Source organism: Corvus cornix, chromosome 1 (assembly GCF_000738735.6).
Source record: "Corvus cornix cornix isolate S_Up_H32 chromosome 1, ASM73873v5, whole genome shotgun sequence".
Lineage (NCBI taxonomy): Eukaryota > Metazoa > Chordata > Aves > Passeriformes > Corvidae > Corvus > Corvus cornix.
The window spans coordinates 25,384,305-25,404,372 of NC_046332.1; the positions used below are offsets into that span (position 1 = coordinate 25,384,305).

General features: G+C 48.8%; 1 protein-coding gene across 6 annotated transcripts in view; it reads right to left on the reverse strand.

Moving 5' to 3' along the window:
- The window catches only part of BOC (BOC cell adhesion associated, oncogene regulated), a 54,945-nt gene extending 35,285 nt beyond the window's left edge, over positions 1-19,660 (reverse strand). For 2 of the 6 annotated variants that reach the window (XM_019283798.3, XM_019283794.3), the window contains exon 1: positions 19,215-19,660. The gene's annotated coding sequence lies outside the window, so the exon portion shown is untranslated. The other 4 variants (XM_019283796.3, XM_019283795.3, XM_019283797.3 and 1 more) reach the window with 4 other exon arrangements.
- Between the last annotated feature and the right edge of the window lie 408 nt (positions 19,661-20,068).

A 20,068-nucleotide genomic window follows, 5' to 3' on the forward strand; every position in this document is an offset into this window, starting at 1 on the left:
CCCCGCATCCCACCCCTGCCACTTACCCCTCACTCCAAAAAGGCTCTCTCAAACAGGCTTAAGCTTTAAACAAATAAGGGCTTGGCAGGCAGCAGCCTGCTCCCGTTTCCCTCCCCACCAGCCCTGCTCTCCCCCCGCCGCCTCCACCTCTGAGCCGTGGCGCAAGCAGAGCTGGCGAGCGCCGCGCAGGCATAGAAAACAAACACGTGGAGCAGAGCCAGCTGTGAAGTCGGATTTGGCATACACTGTTTGCAAAATGAATAAAAGCACATGGGAGAAGAGGGAATGTGAGAAGGGGGATAGAGTGGGGAGCCAGGGGTGCCCTGGGCTCAAGGGGAGAGCGTGACTCCCTTACAAAGCCGCGGCACATGCCCGCTGGAGGGTCTGCACGGCTGGGCGCCCATCTCGTGCCCTGCGCCAAAGTGGAGGGGGGGACAGTCCTACAGCCACCTTTTCTGAGCTATCTGGCATCGAACTTCCCCACCCCTTTCCTTGCGAACTGGACTGTTTTTGCATCCACTTGCCCTCCCTCCCAGGCAAAAATTAGCGTGTTCTGATGCAGCACGTGAAAAATAAATGCACTTTTACACCCCGGGGCATGCAATTCTCCCCCTTTCTTAGGGTTTCTTATTTCCTGTGAACACTATGCTTCAGGGCCCCACAGCACAGGAAACCCTGACCCAACTGCCCCATCACCTCAGCTGAGATTACATATGTTGAAGGCCCACATTTACACTAATCCCCCTCCCAACTGTCCCTTTCTGGAAGGGTTTCAGACAAAATATCCCTCCTCTTAAACCCAAGCTCCCAGGAGATGTCAGCTCGGGTATTATTTATTATTCTTCCCTCATCAGTCTGGTCTAGCCATGGGAATTGGCACTTGAAGGCTTTAGGAATGGATCACCTACAGCCTTACATCAACACTGGATCCATGCAGGTTTTCCTCCCTCTCCCACCTCTTCCAGTCATCTCCAAGCAAAATGAAATAGAAGCCTATGCACTCTGCCTGGTTTGGGGCAGAATCCAGCAATTTGACGTGGTTTGTTTGTGGTTTCCACCCAAAACCATAAACCAGCCCAGGTCTGCTTGGAAGGTCCTCAGCTGTGTTTGGAGGCTGTAAGAAAAGCAGCAGTGTCCTACCTGGTCTTGGACCCTGTCCAAAACAGGCCAGCAGCTGGATGGATTAACAGCCCAGCCTGACCACCCAGACACCTGCAGACATGTTTTCACAAGTCTCATTACCACCCCTGAAACACAGTAAGAACTTTACCCATCCAGGCCAACCATGAACACTTGTCCCTCAGCATCGCTCCAAACCACCAAACTGACAACAAGAGACAATATTTGGATAGTTTTCTTCCTGAGAACTACATTATGGACCCCTGACCACAGCCAAGGAAGGTAACTTACCTTGGAGAAATTCTGCAATTGCTTTTTTGTTCTTGGGTGGAATTTACTGAGACACTAAATAAAGCCATGGATCCCTGCAAAAAAGCATTGCTCAAAACCAACCATCCCACTGATCTCTTTCCCTTTCAGAGGCAAATTAGCAAGACAGAGAGGGATAGAAACTCATAGTCTTGGAGGTTATGATGCCACATTTCTGGAATTGCCTCCTCTATCGGACAAAACATACCCTTACCCTGTGTCTCAGCTTTCCAGGCTGCAAAAACTGGAACAGCAAACTCCAGCTGGTACAAGCAGTAACGAGATGAATGTGAGTCAGACAATTTCAGATTCTCAGATGAAAGGTGCTAGACAGGTATGCAGTGTTATTATCCATACTGCTTCCTGGTAGCCCCAGGATTTTTGGATTAGTAAAATACAGATGTCAGCATCTTGGGGATACTGCCTCGGTAACTGAACAGAGCAGGGAGGGGCATGCTGATTGCAACAAGGGGAAAATACGAGTTTGCACCACACAAAATACTGTGGTTAAGGGAGACTGCGAGATACCATTGACAACAGAGAACAGGATAATTCATTGGGGTTTGTCAGACTAAACTTTCTGTAATCAGAGACTGCAGGGAAAGTGTTTGTCAAGCAAATATTCAAACATCCAGCTGCCAAGAACTTAGTAAACAGAGAAGGAGAAGTAGCAGAGCCAGTGTGGCACCATTTGCAAATACCCCATGATCAGCAGTCACAGGCCAGCTGAGCCCATCAGCAGGCACTAGTGCAGCCAAAAGGATGAACTACTTCAGGAAGACCCACCACCAGGATAGACAAACAATGAGCAATTCACACCTTCAAAATGTTTTCATCCAGGATAAGATTTGCAGACCTGGGCAGCTGTGGGTACAGCAGTCTGTGTGGGTTCAGTGGACACCTTCCTGCACCACACACATGCAATCACCTGGGCAAGTGAAATAAAGCCAAAGTCCAGGTGGAAAAGAGTCCTCCAAGATAATGAGCAACACCCAACAGCTATTGGTACCACGCATTTTAGTCCCACTTTACCTAGAACCCTGCGGTGGTATTTACTGTGCTTATGAGGAGGCAGAGACCAGGGCCAAAGACCTGAGGGCAAGCCAGCTGATCCCAGCCCTGAAGCCAAGGGTGCTCAGTGGCACTGGGCAAGTGAGGGGAAACGCTGCTCTCTGCTTCCCACCCAGGTCCCTATTCATCGGTCAGTGCTTCCCTCCCCTGGTTCACAAGACTGCTGGAAAGGGTACCTGGATGACTTAAAGGATCCAAGAAAATGGATTAAAAATATGCAAGTTTAGACATGCTGTGCAGTAAGACATGCACATGGAATTTCCAACAAGGTCTGCTGACCTCCATGGGAAAGCAATCAAGATTGCACATGTCAAAAATAAAGCTGAAACCCATCACAGGCAATCCTACACATGCATCTTTTGTCCACACGCCCCTGTTCTTCCACGCCTCATCCCAACAGAGGATACCAGAGTGGCATTATACTCATTTCCTATAGATCAGACCTCTCTTGGCTGTCTAAAAGAAGTGTGAGAGATACAGGGCATGTTTCAAGGCCAGCACTGGATGCATCCCTTCTCTGTTAGTCACCGGCCATGGATGCACCCACAGTAATGTTGGTATAACCATCCCTTGATGTGTTTGCAGCCAGCTGCATTCTGCACAAGCAATCCAAAACTCTCATGCCGCAGCCAAAGGTGATGGGAAGAGGAAGCTTGTGGTTCTGCAGCCCAAAATTACTGACACCTTTGTACCTAGACTGTGTTTATGTTCAGGAGATTCATGGGGGGATTAGGAAAGCTGTCATCCTCCTAGCTAGAGAAAAAAGACTGTGAGAGATCAAAGGGCCAGAGAGGTTGCTGGTCCTAATGAAGAAGAGGCTTGCAGTTTTAGTTGTGCTGAATAGTGACTCTGTCTGAGTTGACAAAAAGGGACTTGATGCATTTTATGCATACAGCATTGGTCTACTCCAACTCTGAGGAAAGAGGGCGGCCTTCCACAGGAGAACCCCATCCAGATTTAAAAGGCCAAACCTCCATACCAAGAAACAGTCCAGTACCATAGACAAAAACCCTTGAGGTTTTTTCATCAGGAGATAAATGAGCTCCTCTAGAGTCCTGACATAAGTGCTCCAAGTATTTATAACCTGGAAGAAATAGTAATGAAGAGGCAGAGTTGCTTTAACTTTTCCTTCTCTGCTCCCCTCCTGTATCCTCACCCTCCATTTCCTACTGTGCAACAGCAGCCTACACACAATGCAATATTTAAGGCCCAAGGAGCTACAAATATGGCAGTAAATACATGCCTATAGAGGTTTTACACCCCCCATATCCTCCAAACTTACAATTTTCTCACATGGGAGGCTGGCTCAAAACAGAGAGAAGGAACCAGTGCTATGACCAGCCAGTGGTCCCCAGCACAACCACAAACTACCTAGGGCTGGGGCTTGCTGCTGCTGTGGTCCCAGCAGTGCAGGGCTCCTTTGGTCACACGACAAGGTGTTTCCCAAGCATCACAAGGCAAAAGTGCTCCCTGCCCTGGAATGTGAAGAGCTGAAGCAGAGTTCAGCAGCATCCCAAATCTGACCAGGTGCTTCTGGCAGGGCAGGAGATAGCATAGCAGTCCTATCACCTCTAAGGAACATGCTGATCTTGTTTTTCCAATAGCAATTGCAGTAGTGTTGGACCCTCACTCAAACAACTGCAGATTGCTAATCCACTCATTAGGGTTTCCAACAGGAGAACAAGCACCTCCAACTGTTGACAGCATTTAGTCACAGCAGCAGACTTTGGCTTGAGACCATTCACATCACCTGGGCCACATAACACAACACCATCCCACTTCTGGTCCAGGCCTTTGCTGTTTCCCTGGATGGCAGAAGCGGGTCAACGAAGGGTTAAACATGGTACAGCCTCAAAAATCACTCCTTGCTTTCTGAAGCAAGAACATCTTTGGCAGGGTCCCCATCTGGGAAATGACATCCCGTCCCCGCTCGCTTCCCCTCGTCTCCCCCTGAACTCAGAACAAAGCACTGCACTGCCCAACATGCTCCTCCACTGTTTTCATCTTGGTCCAAATGCTTCTTGTGTTTCAACTTCTGCCAAAAAGAAATGCATAAAAAAATATAAAAAAGGCATGTGTGGGGCAGGGGGAGAGGAAGCAGAGAGAGTAGAGGGAAGTCATTAAAACCAAATCTTGATTAGCTACCAGCGGTGGAAAAAGGAAACAGGGGAGAGGAGATTTTTTCTGCTGTGATATGCATCTTGAAGCTGAAACCAGTGGGCCCAGAGGAGACAAGACTTCTCCCCACAATCCTCCACCCAGGACCAAAACTAACATGCTTTGCTTTTCCAGTCCACCATGTGCCATGCCATCATCAGAGGAGGAGGCACGTGCTTCCTCAAAACAATTTCTGCCAATCACCACACACATTTTTCACTACTCTCATGGAGTTCCTGCACCCAGCACTGAGCTCCACTGGCACAGGACTGGAGGACACAGCACAGCTAGCTTGCCCTTTCCACCTTTGACATCAAACACAAAGGTTTGGCCATTGCAAAGCCACAGGGAATCCTAGAGGAAATGAGCCTGGAAAGATGGCTTGTGCATGCTTTGTGGATAGGCTGGATGGGCCAAATGAAGAGTCCCAGACTGGCTCTGTCTCCTGAAGAGACAGACAAAAAAATAATTTTAAAAAATCGCATTGGCTAAAGAAGCATTTAAAAGCAAAACGAAAAACCCAGTCTGGTTTGTAGTCTGTAATAGCTGAACCCAGGGACACACAGAGCATGTTTTTTGTTCCCTCAATACAAAAGCCCTTGGTTTCCCCTCCTCCTCCTTCCAGCATTTTCCCATCAGGGGTGTCAGAGACAGTTCAAGGCCTCCCCATATTTCAGACAAAACTGGGTCTTGCTGCCCTGAGAACAAGTGGCTGGGGTCCATAAGAACTGAGAAGATTGGGGCAGCTGAAGAGCTCTGCAGGTTAAACCTGCTGCCCCTTGAAGATGAGCAAATGGTCACCCTCCAGCATCCTCATGACCTGCCACAGGCCAGTGCTTCCCTTGGGGTTTGGCTTCCCAAGGTGTGACTTTGGCTCGAAGGCTGAACAGCTAGGCCACTTGGATTCCCCAGGGCTTGCTTGTGCTACAGCTGGTGCTCTGCAGCATGTCAAAGAGAGGGAGAGATTAACTCCTTTTTTAAGTATCTCATTACTGTTATATTTTTAAACACAGCTGGTTGAAAATTTTTCAGCAAAGCCATAAATAAATAAATACTTCGAGGAAATTTCCTGTGATCTGAAAACTTTACTGACTGGTCTAGCCTTTATCAGATTATGTTCTCCCTCTCCAGTATGCATAAGCTCCACTTGCTTCTGCTTTCTCTCCCATAAGGACCAAACACATTGAACCATCAGTAAAATATCAAGATTTCACTGCCTGTACTGTTTGATATTTTAACAACCACCGTCCTGACCAGCACAGCAATCACATATTCATTGCTGTCCCACCTGGTGACTTTTAATTTTCCTTGTAATCAGAGGTGTCACCTCCCAAGACCCAAAGATCCTGATACTGAAAACGTATCTCCTAACCCTGTCTGCAAAATACTTCTCCTGCTCTTCAGGACAGAAATGACAGAACACGGTCAGCTGGGACTCTGATGTCTCTGATAGGCTTTCCTCCTTCACAGATCATCCTGCTCTGATGCCTCCATCATACCTGATAGCTTGGTTGAGAAAGCAATCAGTTTCTGCAGCTGTGGACAACAGTCAAAATCACCATCTGTCATGACATCCTACATAAAATAAATAAGAAAGACAACACCACCCACTACCTCCTATTAGCAGACTGTTAAGGAAAGAAAACAATCACCCACTTCTGAAGAAGCCCAAGACGGGAGGAGCATTTCTCTTCCAGTCAGTCCCTGCCCGCCCGTGGCAGACAAAGCCTGTTTAGACCTTGTTACATAAATAGCAAATAAAGTTCAGCTGAGAAAAGGTGCCCCAAGCATGAGGCTCTGCACATGGAGCAATAGAAATGCTTGCCCCAGAAAGGCTGCCTTTCCACAGTACTTCTCATTTTACCAGGATGGTTCCCATTTAAACCCTCTTCAACCTTGAAAGAGATGGCTTGGAGCTCCCAGCCTCCTTACCCAAATGCTAACCCACTCCTTGTAGCCCAAAAAAGGAAATAAATTCGTGAACAAATCATTTCCAGTACTTTTTTTCCAGGCTATTGTTATGTGACTCCATTTGGAATTAAGGGAGAAAAAAAAAAACAAATACATGACTGTGGTCAGAGTCTGGCCTAGAATATGGGAAGGAAAAAAAAAAAGAAACCTCAAACCCCAAACCCAATCCTTGTTTTATATATTTAGTAATTTTTGGAGAAAACTGTAAGCAGTAAAGAGACCAGGAATAAACAGTGACACCAGCTCCTAGGCTTTGGGGGTGAGAACAGGAGATTCTAATCTGTTCTCCATCTATCAACGTATTCTGCTCAGCCTAAGACATTTTTAAAACCTAAGTCTAAAATGCTAATAATCTAACTGAAGAAGTCTACCTCTTCTTCTAAGGACTAGGAAGCTTTTGTGTTGTGAATTGCCTTATCATTTTAGAAAGCCTTTTTAATGGAGAAAGCACCTTTGCTTGAGAGGTATTAGCAAATGTTTCACAGAAAAGATCAGATTGTCTTCTCCAAAGACTCACCCAGCAGTGTTCTGGGAGGACACAGCAAACCCCTGACATTTGCTTGTCTACCAGGGGAAAAAAAGAAAATCTAGAACTCTTTGGATCTTCCAAAAATCCTATATTACTGTCCAGTAAAGGAACATAAGGAGTATTAGATTCCTTTATTTTACAGAGACTCCTTTAAGAACCCAGTATTAGGTGCTCTACAAAAGCCATCCTCTGACTCAAGGACATTTATCTCTAATTGCTTTCTTTGAGAAGGGAAATCTGTGACTGTCCCATAGCACTAAATACCCCCCAAAAAACCTTTCACTGTTCAGTGCAAAGTCATCTGTAGATCAGCTCAGGCAGTACCTACTCTCTACATTACATTAAATACTGTCACTTGCTACAGACCACAAATGCAGCATTAGAAGTGGAAAGGAATAAGGTCTTTCCCCTCCCTCTAGCAACTGTGAAAACTCACCTATCTAAGGGAAATACAATCTCAGAATTACCATTAGGGAAATTATTGACCACTTACTAACTTGGAAAATACTATGAACTCTTTTAGGAAGAAAAGCACTCAGTTTTGTGAAAATGCTGCTCCATGATTTTAGATCCAGTTGTGCAGCTGGCACACTCTCCCATAGGATGGGTAAAACTAGCTGTTCTCATATAGTCACATCCACAACATGCTGCAGGATTTAATAGTTCCTCATGAAAGAGATATATAAACATAAAATGTTACAGTGGGACAGAAAGCAGCTTCAAGAATTCTCTCTGCAAGCCCAACAGGGAAACAATTATAATTTCCCCTTGCATTTCTTGCCAGCTGAAGTTTTTCTGTTTCTCTGCTTTACTTTGCCGATAACAAACATCTGTTGGGAGCATCCTGCCCTGTGCAAGAGGGGAACACATCCACTGCAGCCTTTGGGGCTTGGTACTCCAGCAAAGCCTCTGGAGATCCTCCTATGTAACAGCCACAGATAAACCTCTGCTTGTTCTTACCTATCAACTATAAAATTCTTCCATGGAAAATTAGTCTCTTTTTTGCAGCCCACAAGCAGTTACGGAGACCTTCAGAAAAAACACAATGAGCCTCCAGCAGAGATGATCTCTTGAGGACCCCATATATGTCTAAGGATCTTTAATTTAGGGTCTTCCTTCCCAACTCTTACCTACCACCCACTTTTACTCACATATTTCTTCAGCAGAAAGCTCTAGAAGGCCAAATCGGCAGGCTCCAAGATAAAGCTGACCATCTGTGGCTCATTAACAGCTCACTGAGCCTTTTTGGCCTGGTTCCTACATGCCCCTTGCAGATGCTGGCACCTCAGCACACGCCATGTCCGCTGCTTCTCTGCCTGCCTGTAAGGAGACAGATCAGCATCAAACCCTCCCAGCCTGCAGAACGCTGCGAGATCGGAAATGCTGGTGGGGACTTGAAAATGTTGCCTCAAGCCCCAGTGCACCAGTTGAGGGGAAAGAAGGGAAGGAGAGACACAGATCTCATTTCGAGGCCGGTGTTTCTCCAGAATAACCTGTGGGGAGGCAGCAGCCCTGCCTGTGTCTGCAGGCAGCCACCGTGCCCGGGCAAGGGCTCCCCAGACCCGCTCTGACACGCCAGTGCTCGGCACTTGCCTCGGGTTGGTGAGGGCTGGGAACACCTCTGCAGCAGTGGACTGGTGCCTGGGGAGGCACCCCCAGTTGTTCCTTATCAGCCTTCCCCAAAACAAGTAAGGGCAGGAGTACCCAGGATATGGCCCAACAAGCCCTTCTCAGCCCCGGCAACTGCTGCTGGCAGCACAGGGACCTCAGGCAGAGGAGGGGAAGTTAAAGACAGAAAACAGGGAGAAAAGAGGGTGCGAGGACCTGGCAGAGGCACCCACATCCTTTGGGAGGCAGCACACATGCAGGGAACAGGGGCATGCTAGAGGCCTCAGCTTCAATCCTGTTCTCATTGTGAGGTCTGAGGCAAAACTGAAAGGGGGCTGTGTACTGGGAGAGAGGAAGAGATTATTCTTAGTAAGCATGAGGATGGATGAGTGGCACAAACCCATTTTTTAACACCTTTTCCATCCCATGCCCTGTCTAATTCAGCTGGACAGAAGCGAAGGCAGCAGCTATGTTGGGGCCTCTTCACAGTCTTTCATGCACAGGGAGTCACCTGGGATCGACAGAGAAGAAAAAGCCGTAACTGTGCAGCTGTCTGAAGTCTCCCACCACTCTTCCACTCCCAAGGCACTGACTGAGCCAGCAAGAAACTGCAAGGGCACAAATACCTCATCTGAGATCTCTTCTCAATTCGAATTCAATTACTTTGCTTGCAGAGAGCACATCAAACCACTTGCAAAATGGAGGAGTCCTACTGCAGATAGGCTCCTCTTCCTGCAGAGTAGAGCAAAGTCATCTCTTCACTTAAGACACAAAGAGCCCTTGGTAACACAGTGCCATTAAAACCAATATATTTCAAAGCATTCCTCTGAGCAAAAAGCCTCTGACTGCAGTTTAGGCTGTTACTCAGACAGCAGTAGGGCATGGCCCTGAGCAGCCCCCCAAGACAGTTTGCCTACAGCTTTTTGCAAATAGATACCAGAAGAGGATGCATCTGAGCTGTCACTTGCTGTCCCGAACAGTGTTCCAAGGCAGACCAGAAAGGATGGGGGAAGGAACCTGCCCAGGTTTCACTGAAGCAATCCTATCCTCCTTGACAGATAGTTCCCAGTTAATGCATCAAGCCAGGTTTTGCTCGTATCCTGCCATTGGTGTCCACACAGCTGCTCCCTGCTGGGCTGCCTGTGCCTGCAGGGGTCAGATTAGCATTCAGGTACCCCTGCATGTCTCCAGACACATGCTCAACGTGCTCAGGAAGAGCAACTCTCTTTAACCCTGCTGTCCCTCCCTGCTGTTCCTGCACCTCCTTACAGTGTAAGGTACCTCTGCTGACCATGGAGATCTGAACATCTCCTCTTGCACCTGGGCACAACACAAGCCATGGACTTGGCCTTAGCAGCATCTGTTAGAGTTTATTCTTGGCTTGTGCACTGAAAGGCAATGCCTCCAGAGCAGGAGAAGCACAGTCCCAGACCCCCTGTAGAAAGAAGGTACAAAATATTTATGTAATGATACTGTTCTACTTGAGATTGCACGCTGCAAGCAAAACACTGTTATTACACTGGCACTCTCCTCTTCCAGCTATCTTTCAAAGCATGATGCCACAACTGAAAACTGGCTGACAGGAGAGAATTAAAGACGTAACTGGCTCCTTTTCTTTCCCTTCAGCCACAAGCTCTTGCTCTCCCCCTGCAGCTCCCCAGCTCTGCAAGACCCGCTGCCTACCCCAATGTAAGGCATGCACAGCAGCAGGATGCTACCAACACCAGCTGCAGTGCCAAGTGCCCCTCTGGGAAGCCACTCACTGGAGCTCATGTAGCCACTGATGTGAGCTAAGGGCTGAGGAAGATCAGACTCTGCTATGGACAACTCCCAGCTTCAAGGCAGACAACTTTCAACCAAGATCTAGTGATGCTCGACTTCGACCTCTTCTGAGGAGCAGGGCAAGGTGGAGGATGGAGCATGGGACTGAGTACCAGGCAACATGGGACCTGTACTTAGCTCCAGTCCTGACCTGCCAAGTCACTCCAAGGCACACGTGTCCTTCTCATGCTCTATTTTTATCTCCTCTTCCGCATTTGCTTCACTGTTTTGAATGGGGATGTAGGAACAGTCTCTCACTACAAGTTAACATGGTGTCTATCATAGATGTGTCCCAGCCTTGGTTAAAACTTGTAGACACAACTGTAATACAAATAATAATTTAGGTTTTGGAATATGGTGATGGAGGAAGATGGCACAGCAGGCCTTTCTCAGGCCTTCATCCAGAGAGTCAAGAAACCTGTACTTATCTCCAGTGCTGAAGCTATGCAAAAACTGGGTTATAGTCACATTTTTGTGGCTGAGGAAATTTGCACTCATTTGCTTGGTCACTAGTTTGGGAAATTTTTTTAAAGGTGGTTCTTTCAAGTGGCTCAGAGGTTAGGGATGTCCAAAGCTATCCCCAGGGAGATTATAGGGTCAGGCCTCAATGATAAACACAGCCTGCCACTTGCTCTTGATGTTGTTCTCTTTGTGCTCCTATTCCCTTCTCCCCAAATCTGCAGCCCAGGCAATTGGGAGGAAAACAGGACAACTGTATATTTAGCAACTATGTTCCAGCTTAAATTGCTACATGATATAAGTAGCAGACTCTTCCTTCCACAAAAGACCACAGGGTTCATGATGCCATCAGCAGGATCCCACAGCCCGTATTTCTTATTTTCCACAGCACATTTCATACCAGGCAAGGACAGCCAACTCTAGTGGGAGCAGGAGTATTGCAGGACTGGTACCTGTCCTAAGACACAGGGCTGGCTTGTCTTGCTGCAGCCATGTAAACCAGATCACTCCTCCCTAAGGCTTCCTGAAACTGGCTCCATACCTCCCTACCAAGAGGTGAGTAGGGTCAGCAAACACACCCAGGCTCCAGCAGCTCCAGCTCTGTACCTTGGTACTGACCTCCCTTTCTCAGCATCCATCATCAAACTAATGGGCTACATGGTCATCCAGCATAGTTGATCATGACCCCAAGACTTCTTCCTCTCTGCTGCCTGGGCAGCCACCTCTGACAGGATCTGGAGCTGGGGTGACATTAGCTGAACTACTCTTGCAACATTTACAGTACCTCAGGCACCCAGAACAGCAAGGTCCTCAAAGGCAACCAGTCCTTGCGTGGCCCTGGACTCTTTCTCTACAGCATTACAGAGGTGTTCAGGCACAAGCTGCATGGAACCAGGAGCTCAGCTCTTCATCTGCTGGAAAGCAAACATCTTTTCCCTTCAGGCCAGTCCCAGACACCCCAAGGGCAAAGTCAGAGTGAGGAAGTGATGATGGACACATCTAAAGCAGCTGGCATGCCTCTCTGAGGTGCTCTCTGAGCACCAGCTTCTCACAGGCTTGTCTCACTCTACAAAGCCTCCAGAAATGCCTGTAAGCTATAAGCCTGATATCCTGCTTGGCCAGCTGAGGGGTAAGGAAGTCCCCACAGGTACTCAAGAGCTAGTAGATATCAAGCCCTCCTCCTGCAAGGTCTGGCTGGCCATGCCATAAGGTCCCAGAAGAAGTTAGTCATGGGGTGCTCCTCATGGGATTCAAACCCCATTACAACTGGGTAATTGGGCCATCTTGCTCTCCTTCTGCCCAGATGACTCTGGCTTAGAAGCTGCACTTCAACTGCTCACAAGCCAAGATCTGCCTGATAGCCACTTATGAAATAGGGTCCACTTCCATGCAGGAGTAGATGGTCAGGACTAATCTACTACAGTGGGCAGCTGTTACAGTGGTGACAGGGGGACCATCCTGCACACCCACCAAGTGTGAGCCTGTACTGAAAAGTGAGGAGGGGAGCTGTCTGGTCTCTCAATGCCCAAGTCTCATTGGCTCTTCACCACATCATCAAAGTCAGCCCAGGTGTTTTTGAAATATCCCACCCAGCATGTTTCTGAGAATATCTCTTGACACTGGGACTCAGACCTAACCCTTCAATCTGACAGTGCTTGGTTGGGCTTGTTACACAAGCAGCTTTCTTCTGGGGAAATAAAACATAAAAATCATATGCCCATCACCATTCAGGGGCCCCAAAGAAATCTCTCACTGACAGCACCAGGCTCTAAAGAAGCTGGACCAGCTAGTCCTTTTTACCACCCATGGCCAACAAATAGCAGGAATCTTCCTGCTCCAGAGGGGGCTGCCATCCAGAGGAGCACTGGAGTAATGAGAATGCTCTCCACATCAGCTACAGCTCAGGGAGCAACTTGGGGCAGAAGGCACTAGATTAAATTTCTTCAGCATCCAGGCCACTATTGGCTTCCAAATAATTGTCTATTTGTGTGCGTGCACGCACAAGAATCCGCGCTCCACGGTCTGTCTTTGTGCCAGCATGTTCCCAGCGCTGCGACTCTCTAGGGACAAGGCCCATACTTGTATTCAATCTCAGCTTTGGCTCCCAAACACTAAGGTTTCAGATTATGATTTAAAAAACATTTTCTCTGGCAACTGGGCTGTTAATGGATGTGATGTTTTTGCTCTTGCCTCCTCCCCACCTTTAAAAGCTTGGCACTAAAGGGCTTCTTTGAAGATAAGGCCAAATTTTCAATTTAAGGGGAGGAACTTCATAAAGTAGATTTGAAGGGATGGAGAAGGGGGAGGTGGGGGGAAACAACCAACCCTGGAGCCACTTTGCCTGTTGAGATGTACACTGTACAGCACAGAGGATTACAATGGCCTCTCTGTACCACCACTGGCTGGAGCCAGAAGTTCGCTGCAGCTGCACTGCTGCTACCTACGCGAGGCTCCCCAAGGGTCACGCTCAGAGGGGGCCTTTGCTATAGCTGCACATCCAGCCTGCCCTCCAAACCAAAAGCATCCTGCAGCCCCTACAGAGCCCACATCCACCCAGCGAGCAGGGGAACACGTCCCCAGAGGCAACCACAGGAGCCTCCCACTGGGCTGTCAGTGCTGCAGGAGGCTCTTTGCTGAAACCAACTGTGGTCCTTATCCAAGAGGTTTTTTGAGGGCCAGCAACTCTATGGTCTCTCCTGATCTCCAGCAGAGCTATCCTCAACACCACAAGGAGGCAGGGAAGTCCCACTTAGCTTTGCAGGTGGAGCACTGAGGCAAAGAGCAGCTTGCCCCAGCCTGGGGGGAAATCTGTGGTGTAGAGAATCAAATGCAGCTGCCCTCACATCCCAGGCTTGCACCCTGAAACACTGGCATCACTAAGCAAGGTGGCTGCTCTCCCTAAAAGTACCAGGATAAATTATAGTGACATTATCAGAAGAAGCTGAATTTTAGAAATAAATGCTGTATTCCAGGCCAATGTATCCATATTTGCAGTATATTTCTCAAAGGCTACTTCAATATGTTCGTATTACCACAGGCTTTCTAAACCACACTAAACTCAACACATTAATTCACAGGGCTCTGTCTAACCTGTCCTTTTGTCAACTAAAAGAAAAATAAAAAGTAACCTCATTCTGGTATTCGAAAGCTGACGACACAGTTCTGACAGGGATCTTTACACCCTTTTCCCCTGCACTTGTGATTTAAGGAGCAGCAGAAGGGCCTGATGCACAGTCTTCAGATATAAAAGCTTGTTCAGACTCGCTGACATTACAACCAGTGAACACATCCTCGCATTTGGCAGGGCCCTGGGTCTATGGCTGTGCATAAAAGTACAACCTGCTGGCTAATCTCTTTGCCAGAGTGGACCTGAGAGAGCCAAAACAGCACTGCCACTGCAGGACTCGGGGTGAAAGATTCACTGCCTATGCCAGGCACAGAAGTTAATGAAAAATAACCTCTTTCCAAAACACCATCTGGCTTTCACACACAAATACAGAGACACCACAGCCCAAAACCTCTGCGAACCTGACAACGGTAGGTTTCCATAGGAGTAACACTCTGTGGTGTGGTTTGGACTTTGCCCAGCAATCCTCCAACACTCTGCACAGGCACAAGGCGCAGTTGCCATCCTCACATCTAATGGCTGCTCACGGAAGATGACTGGACACAGCTCAAGAGCAGCTGAGCAGAAAGCAAGGATAAAGTTTGGCTCTCACCTCTGTGCTGGCACACTGCCCACAAGGAGGGCAAAGAAGCTCAAGCACGTCCCACACGCTCCCTGACGCACATCTCTCTCCATCAATGCCACTAGAGCCAAAATAAATTGGCACTGCCTCTTACTCAAAAGCTCCTACAACACACAATGGCAGCCCTCAGAGGCCCTCACAGGCACCCAGTCCAGGTGCTCTGCTACCAACTCCATCAGGCAGAGCTGAGCCTCCCGTCCCATTTGTCCTTTTGCAGGGAAGAGAGGCCATTTTAATAAAAGGAGCATGTAACATCCTCAGGGCAGGGATCTGTTGCTCCCTGTTTAAGCAGAAAGCTCTGCACTGCCTGCAGCAGCTCTGGGACTGTGTAAGCACCAAGTGGTTTCTTTTCCCTGCAATAAATATCTTTCTGAGCTTTTCAGCCAACTTGCTTCTACTGCTCCATACTCCTTTTGTCTTAGCTTCCCATGGATACTCAAACAGCTGTGTTGCTGGAGCACATGCTCCTGTGGAGAGATTTTAGAAGACTTATGCACAAATATGCATACAAAGCAAATTTTGAAAGCTTCCCATTCTGCAAGCATTCCCTCCAGAAAACTGGCCTCAAGCACTATGTTCAGCCAATGAAGCAGCAGACATGATGCTGTATGATTTGGAGCCAAGAGGAACTAAACCCAGTATCAAGAAACAGACAAAGATGCTTGCAATACCTTTGTTGAACAATTACCCAAAGTACATTTAGAAACCTGAAAGATGATATTCACCCCCATTCTACCTAAGGACCTGCAATTCATTTAGTCATTATTCACCTTAAACTGTTCTTGTGGCCTAGGAACTGGAATACATAACAGCCTCTTAAACTGAGACTGACCACAGGAGCACCAAAATACACAGCAGCAGGTTTTTTCCCTCGGGAGGTTTTCAGTCTAACCAGAAACAGGAAGTCTCCAAAGATTTAGCAAGAGAACTTTTTCCTTATGGGATATCCCAGCCTAACTGCAGAATTCACACTGCAAATTTTTAGCCTGGGAGGTAACGGTTTAAACCAAGAAATTTGCAAGCCTTGGTCTGTAACACACCAGCAGTAATATATCAAAGTCACCTCTGCCCATTAAAGAAGTCCAAGGGAATTGTGCCTCATGTCTCTGAGGCACTCAGCATTGGATATTAAAATGAACAACCCACCACTATTTACTACCAAAGGAACTTTTGTTAACCTGGAGTTACCTTGGCCTACTGCTGTTGTAACATCATGCAGGCTGAGTGACTAAACTGAGCCCAGCTGAGCCCAAGTCTCTGAAAATCCACCTGCAGGCCAACCTGGGCTAAAACAAAAAGCATGGTTCCCAATACACTCTTCCCTGTCACTGCTCCCCTGCTTCATGAGGCACACAAGGTGGAGTGCTTCCTGTCTTTGCCTGGGAAGAGAGCGATTTTGGAGGCACAGAGGTGCCTCTCCAGCCCTGTGGCAGTCCTTAGGAGGGTGAGCACAACAGAGAGGGTCCCCCCCAGTGCACCTGAGTTCTGCTCTGAGAGACAGGAGGGTGGGTACAGGTCAGCTACTAAGAGTCAACACAGACAGCAATATCTGCCCCTCCTCCCAGTGCTCAACCCACCAGCACAGGGTCCAGTTCCATTTTCTGCATGGGAACAGTAAGGCACAGGGCTGTGGAGAAAACGTGAGGTCACACAAGGCATGTGCATGGGCTGAAGACCCAGCTCAAACACCTCCACATCCGAATACATCCTTCCAACTGAAGTGCCTTCCATCCTGTCATCCATGTTCCCTCCCACAGCCCAGGTAGAAGCAGCAATAATTGTTCAGGAAGAGGCCAGGAAACACCGGCAGGTAGATCTGGTGGTGTTTCAGTCAAGTGTTTCACTAACAATGACAAGAAACTACAAAAATTCAGGTCTGCCGTAAATGAGTAACATTTCCTAACTCTGGAAAGGAAGTTTCTCCTCTGCAGCACTGTGGAGCGTGGGGACAGCAGGCTGCCTGCTTCATAGCCCCTCCTGAGATGCTTCTTGCTCTGCAGGAGGCTCCAGCTGGCTCCCAAAGAGGCAATTCTGCTGGCCCCAGTCAGACAGCAGGAGCTGTATCAGCATCCTGAAGGCATTGCAGGGCTGCCAGTTTGGTAGTGAAGATTTGGAGGGACCTGTCTGCTGCTAGTTTTGAGGATATAGAAGAATTTCATGGAGTGAAGTGGACTGAGCAATGATTCACCTGTCCTTCAAGGGAGCAAAACTCCAAGCCAAGGAGTCTCACACCCTGCAGGCTGGAAAGACCTCTGCAAACACCAGGCACTGGGTTTCACTTTGCAATCTCAAAGAACCTCTCGCTCTGTGCTTCTGTATCATGCCAGTACAAAGTACAGAAAAGCTGCCTTCTCCAGACTGCAGGGATACACAGAACTCATACACCTTACACACTAGTTTGGAGCACACACATGCACAATTATGCAGCTCTAATACTTCTTCATTGTGCCAAGCAGAGAAGAAATGTGTGGTAGTTACTTGTACTGTGCTACCTCTCAAATAAAGGTCCTGTGGGGGTGTGTGTGTATGAGTGGGAGAAAAATGAACTTGCCTTTCCCATCTGCACAGGACCTCTGTGCACCATTCTGATGAACCTGCCTCACATTCCCCAGCAGGAAGCAGGGAGGACTGCACTGTGTCTGACTTCAACCCTCACAGCAAACACCTACTGGGACCTCTTCTGCTTGGGATATGCAGGATGAGTCCCTGTAACGGTATCTGAAGGGGAGGATTAAGAAAAGGACATGGGAAAAAACTCCATTTATTTCTTGTGAGAATATCACGCACCCTGCAGGGAGCTCACAGCTCTTCCTAGTTGTCCTATTTACTTCAGGAGATCCCCACGTGACTCCTAGTAGCATGGGAAGTTATTTCACCTTCATTTCTTTAGGTCACTTAAATAAACAGAACAAATCTTCACTGCAAACCCATGATGTGTTTCTGCTGAAATCCTTCCCTGAGCCATGAACGTCAATATTCAACCCATTAAATTGAAGTGTCTGCCATATAAGTACATAGGCATAAATATGGAGGAACCCTCCTCTTAATTGTAGGCACACTGAGTCAGTTAGTTTCAAAAGAAAACTGAGATAAAATTCTACTTACAAAACGCCCACATTCTTCTAATATTTTCCATGGTAGTTTTTTAGCCCATGGGAAAAGAAACTTTAATGACAGATTGCAAATGAACATATCAAAAAGACACTACAGTAGCAATGTAGAAATTAAGAGAATTGGGCACCAAGAAAAACATTTAAGACATGCTGGGAATTACATGCGGGTGCTGAGTGTGTGTATGGATTCCTGTCATCCCACTCACATAATGCTGCAGAGAGGTCAAGAGAGTTTCTATAAAACAAACAAGGACAAAAAAGCCCAACTTTAATAGACGTGAACTGCCTTTCACACAATGCCAGTGAAATAACACTTGGGATACCAGAATTAGTTGGGGAAATGCCCAAAGATAGATTTGTATTAAGTACCTTTTGCCAGCCAGGGGTATTGGTTAAAGTCTATTATTATTTTTCAAAGTAAGTATTAGTATGTTCAGAGCACTTCAAAAAGTCTGGTTCGGACATGGCTACAAATTCAGCACCCCGCTTTCTCCCCAGCACATGTTCTATTTACAGTCACCATCCAGACGACCTGCCAAAGTTGCAGTCCAAGCAGGGAAGCACGCGTGCACAAATTCTACAACATCCCACTGCCAGGCAGAAAATTACTTCCCCTGACCCAAATCGCTCCTAATCCTTGCACCAGGGTTACTAACTCTACGGTCACAGAACAGGACAAAAGTTCTACTAACAAACTACCCATCCCTGCTTTTCTTTGCAGCAGCAGCAGCCCCTTCACAGAGCACAAACCAAAATGCTTTCGCATCTGCCAGAGACAGCTCTTGCCTGTAAACTCCCAGCAGCTTTTGACAAGAGTTCGAGCAATGGAGGATGGATCTGCGGCTTATTTTGCACAGCTTCTCCCTCTCTCCACTGCTCACCGTCCCTCCTCGCCCAGCCGGCAGTGAGGACGGGGCAAGGTCGTGGACCAGGCTGCGGGAGAAGTTCCAGGCGAGCCCTGGAGCACCGCGGAGCGTGTGCGTTCCATGGGCCCACCATTAGTTCTGGCCGACCCGCCGAGGAGGAAGAGCTGGAAGGAAACATCCGAGCCCCCCACATCTCACCTGCCTGCGCGAAAACAAGCCCCGTCCCGGTGGGGACCAGCGGGTCTCCACTATTCCCCTGTCATGTCTCCTACATCCCTAGGCAGACCCCCTTCCTCACATCCCCACACCAACTTCCCGAACTCTGCCGCTGCCTGAAGATGGATGGGGCGAAAGCCCTGCGCCCCATCGCCCGCCACCACCGTGCGTCCTCCCAGCCCCTCGCCAGGGCCACCAGGCCCGGGCCCCCTTCTCTTTCACTCACCGCAGTCTCCAGTGGAGCAGGCGGGGGGAAACACAAAGATGCCCCAAACGAAGGGAAGCAACAAAGAGGCTTAACTCCAGGAGCTGGGAACTTCCAGGCCGGATCTGCGGGGAATTCACTACACACACACACACACACACACACACACAGAGAAAAAAAAAAAAGGAGAGAAAAAGAGGGGGAAAAAGCCTATTTTGGAGGAAGGGGAAAGTGGGGGGGCCCTTGGTTTGGGGGTAGTGGTTGTGCTTTTTCTGCGGGTTAGGCTGGGGATGGGGGGCCGCGCTGAGCTCAGACGCGGCGGGAGGAGGAGGAGGAGGAGGAGAAGGAGGAGGAGGAGGGAAGAGGCGCCGGGATGCGGGAAGCCAGACCCTCCATACGGGAGACGGCTTTTGGATGACTGAACTCCCAAACAATTCCCTGCTCTAGCTACTCCTGCCCCAAGAGCCTCCCTCCTTCCCCTCCCCCTGAGGAGGAGGGAAGAAGAGGAGGAGCCAGAGGAGGGAGAAAACTCAAAGTAAAACCCCTTCCCCAAAGCCGGGTAGCGGTGGAGCGCGTACCCTCCTCGCACCATCCCCGTCCCACCCGGTACGGCGAACCGGGAGCCGCGGACCCCCAGGGCGCTCCCCGCCGCCCCCCCACGCTCCCCGCCCGGCGGAAGGGGAAAGTTGGGACGAAAAGTTTGTTGTGGGCGGGGGAGGCGGCCCCGCCGGCCCGGGGTGCGGGGTGAGGGGTGCGGGTCCGGGGCGCCGGGCGCGGGGCTCCGGGCTGGCACCGCACACCGGAGTGGCACCAGCGGCTCCCGGAGCTCCCCGGCGCCCCTCCTGGGCGGCCATCCCGCCCATCCTCGGCGGTCC